At 34.1% G+C, this 4,460-nt stretch overlaps 1 pseudogene across 1 annotated transcript; it reads right to left on the bottom strand.

The window, feature by feature from the left end:
- Positions 1–3,438: 3,438 nt before the first annotated feature.
- On the bottom strand, positions 3,439–3,922 carry LOC145516523 (small ribosomal subunit protein eS17 pseudogene; annotated as a pseudogene). The gene has a single exon (XR_014061440.1). The product of XR_014061440.1 is annotated as a small ribosomal subunit protein eS17 pseudogene (transcript).
- Positions 3,923–4,460: the final 538 nt, after the last annotated feature.

Below are 4,460 nucleotides of genomic sequence, written 5' to 3'. Positions count from 1 at the left end.
CACCTTACCACCAAACATTTTTTTTTATAAAGAGACTATGATTGTGTTATTTCTTTTAAAACAAGAAATGTGTTCCAATTGAAGCCATCATGAAACACAGGAAATAACATTGTATTGTTTTATAAATAAATTACTAGCATTATCCTAGGCATAATAATTTATTTACATTGATTTTAAATTGTAACATTAATAGCTCATTTCATTTTCAACTATATAAAGGGAATCTGAGTTACATCTTATTTTTGCTTAACATAATAAATAATATAAATATGCAAAAAGTATCTTGGTATAGTTTTGCTAAAATAACTTCAGTGAATTTATATTAGCTAATTTTTTAAATTTATTTCTTGAAGGAAAATTGCTTTACAATATATTAGCTAATTTTTATAGAGAAATCATTTGCATTTCAGATAAACAATTCATAGACTGTATAACTCGGAAATACAAAAACTTCAGAGCTTCAGAGTAAAACACTGTAATATAAATCCAGCCATCTTTAAATTTGAATAGTGGCAATGAAAGTGGTGTTTATGTAATATCTTACTTTAACACATCAAGTAGGTCAAATAACTCATTAGTACTTAAACTTAGGTAATGGTCAAGTTAATCTGTAACATTAAAAGTTGTTACAAAACTATGATTTTTCAAATCTTTATTTTTCATTATTTTTATTTAGATCCACTTGTATGAAAATATTTACCATAAGAAAAAATTATTTATAATCTTCCTTAGTATCACTGGAAAATAAAAGCATTCTTTCTTCAAACACAATACATAAACACATCACGATACTTGAACCCTCATTGACCCATGGCCAAATCAAAGTGTGTTTTTGTCAAAATGAGGTCAGTGTTCTGAAAATAAAATAATTACATTTTTGAACAGAATATTTTGAATCCAAGCAACACAGATGATGGCAGATGTTGTGAGATAGAATTATCTGCATTTGGCTGTATCCTCTGAAGAGTCTATTATTGCTGGTAATTAATGCTCTTACTGTTTAGAATGATTGAAATAAGCACTTGTAACAGTCAGGGTTCTCCAGAGAAATAGACACAATAAAAAATATATACACATCATTTAACAATATATATTATATATATATATGTGTGTGTGATTTAGTTTACAAACATATATTTTGTATGATTTAAGAAATTATCTTACACAACTGTGGGAGTTGGCAAGTTCAAAATATGGAGTTAAGGCTACAGTCCTAAGACTAATTTCTTCTTATCCAGAGAGCCTCAATTTTTCCTCCTAAAGCCCTCAACTGATTGACTAAGCTGTACTAACTTTATAGAAGGTAATCTCCTTTACTTAAAGTCAACTCTAAGTATGAACCGATGGCACATTTATAAAGTGTCCTTATAATTATGGCCTCCCAGGTGGCTCAGTAGTCAAGAATCCACCTGACAATGTGGGAGAGTCAGATTCTATCCCTGGTTCAGGAAGATCCCATAGAGAAGGAAATGACAACCCACTCCAGTCTTCTTGCCTGGGAAATCCCATGGACAGAAGAGCCTGGTGGGGTACAGTCTATGGGGTCACAAAAAGAGTCGGACATGACTTAGCAGCTAAACAACAACCTTTTAATTAAGATGTAGGATTGTAGAAGTTGACCTCATTTACAAAATACCTTCACAGCAACATGTAGAGTAGTGTTTGTTTAAATAAATGGATACTATGGCCTAGTCAAGTTTATATGTAAAATTAGCCATCAAAACACTTTTTGCTTTGCTGTCTAAGTCACCTGCTGTAGAGCTTCTAAGTGCACGTACTTCTTTTCATTTATTTTTCTTCTACACTTCCCTTTACATCTAAGAATTAGCACACTAAAGTAAACGTGTTAAGAATCTTTGCAAAATCTCTCCTTTCATACTCTTTTTTGTTCTTTGAGTTCAGGGTATATCTTAAAATAAAACTTTTACAGTAGCACTTAAACAAAAACAGAACATCAGCATGTGCACCAAAAGATTGTTTTCAACTTGAGTTCCACATAATTTAATTGATCATAAAGGAACAGCAAAGTCTCAGTAGGTGTTGTACCATAAGCTTTAATTACTATCTGAACAGGGAAAGTGTAGTGGAATGTTGAGACCACTGCCTAGATAATTGGTACACTTATGGGTGTAAGAGCAAAGAATATTTACTAAACAATTGCTCAGACCTATTTTCTTGTGTCTTCAGACCCAGAGTCTTAACTTCACTTGTAGTCTGTGGGCTCTAGACTCTGTGTGCCTTGACTCTAATCACAGATCTACCACATTCTAGCCACGTGAGATTAGGGCAAGGGTCTTAACCTCTCTGTGCTTTGGGTTCTTAAAAATTTTATTTTAAAATGTTAGGAATAATATTGGAGTATCAGAAGGATTAAATAAGACATTAGAAAGTTATTTTTGCTGTCTCTGGCACATATACTTACACAATAAGTGCCAACTTATTGATTTATTTACAATAAAAATAATTCCTTCCTATTATCGCTGCAGGTTTATCTTGACATTGGATTAATTTCAGTGTGACACAGTGGAATAAATACAGATTTGTAAACCAAACATCTTTACTCTCAGTACTGACTTTGCCATTTACTAGCTGTATGGTCTTGGACAGTTTACTTAACCCGTCTGGGCTTCAGGTTCACCATGTGTAAATTGACAAAAATAAATCATTTAAAGTGGTTGCAGGATTAAATAAAATAATGTAAACCCGCCAGTGTTTGCTGACACACAATTGCTGTGTAAAAACAGGGCATATGATCATCATTATTTCTGTTAAGAATAAAATGACTGAATGAACTAAAAAGACAATTTGAATCTCCTGTTATATGTGTATTATATTCACATTTATTACATTTATGTATGTTCACATTGTATGTATAATACATTAAGAATGCTGGCTTACTTGAATCTTTGTCCCAGTATTCAAATGTAACTCAACTATCTTGGAAAAGATTCCATCAATTGTTCTTAAAAAGTTGAGGCACTTGTAGTAAGTTCACTCAGCTTCTAAGATGGATGGATAAGGGATGTTGTAGGTAGAGATATGAAAGCCCTTGGCACATCATTTTTCTCCTACCATAAATGCCTTACCTGCTCATGACTTGCAGGAATGCCTGCAGGAAAACTTCTTCCTGAAACATGAGCTTTTACAACCTGGTGATTATTTTTAGACAAATTCCTGGAAGTTGGAAGAGTTATTCCTGAAGCCCAATTTTTTTTTTTTCTCATTTCATTGGAGAGTATGGACCATAACTGCTAAAGAAAACATTTTTTGGAAAAAAATGATCAAGTATTTTGTGCATTATTTAAAGCTGTTTGGTGGTAGTTCTCTGCAAGAAATATTTTATAAAAATGATGAAAGCATCCTGTTTTAGTTTCTTTCTCTTTCTTCTCTTTTCCTCTTTCTATTTCCCTCTCTTCATAGGAATAGGAGTTTAGACTCTTTTTGTTGTTGTTGTTGTTGTCTGAGGTTTATTGAAAATATTACAACACAGCAGAAAGACTCAAACGGCTCCACGCGGTGTTTTGAAGTTCATTCCAGCTGTAGGCTGAGTGACCTGCAGGTTGGACAGACTGCCAAAGTCCAAGAGCTTCAGCATTTCCTTAGTGTTAGGATCTACTTCAATGATTTCCTGATCCAGGGCTGAGACCTCAGGCACGTAATTGTCTCTCCTCTCTCTCTCCTCCTGCAGCTTGATGGAGATACCTCTCACCGGGCCTCTCTGAATCCGCTTCATCAGATGTGTGACGTAGCCTACGATTTTATTGCAGAGCTTCTTGCTGGGAATAATGGCAATTTCCTCGCACACCCACTTGTTGGTGTGGAAGTCATTGCTCAGGCGCATGTAGTACTCCTCAATGATGACCCGAGCCGCCTTCTTTACGGTTTTGGTACGAACGCGGCCCATGTTGGCGGGTCCTTGGTAAAAGAGCAGGAGTTTAGATTCTTTATCAGCTTGGATGAAGGCATAAAATTATAACCCAGGTTATATTGTCATCAATTAAAAGTTAAAATCCAAATAGCTTTTCTTCACTGAGTTTATGTGTTTTCCGGAATTAGGCAGTGTTCTCCAACAAAGAACTTGATTAACTTTCTAGAATAGCTGACAAGTTTCTATTCTTATTGTACATTGTTCCCTGAGAATTTTAAATATTGTGCTGGAGTGGAGGATCATATTCTCGCAAAAACATTTTTTGTCCTATAAATGACTTTTTAAATGATGGAAATATAAGAAAATAAAAGCCTTTATACCTGAGTTATATGTTTCTGTTTTTCATGGATAAGAAACATGTAGTACAGGCATTTCTTGAAGATTATTGCGGGTTCCACTCCAGACGACAGCAGTAAAGTGAAATATCAAAATAAAGTGAATCACATTACTTTTTGAGCCCCCATACATATAAAAATTATGTTTGCATAATACTGTGATCACGTGTGACTCTTCCTTTCACTTGAACATGTAG

This window comes from Giraffa tippelskirchi, chromosome 8 (assembly GCF_054371585.1).
Source record: "Giraffa tippelskirchi isolate mGirTip1 chromosome 8, T2T-mGirTip1v1.2.pri, whole genome shotgun sequence".
NCBI lineage: Eukaryota > Metazoa > Chordata > Mammalia > Artiodactyla > Giraffidae > Giraffa > Giraffa tippelskirchi.
The sequence above is the reverse complement of the archived record's forward strand: the minus strand, read 5'-3'. Positions and strand labels throughout refer to the sequence as shown.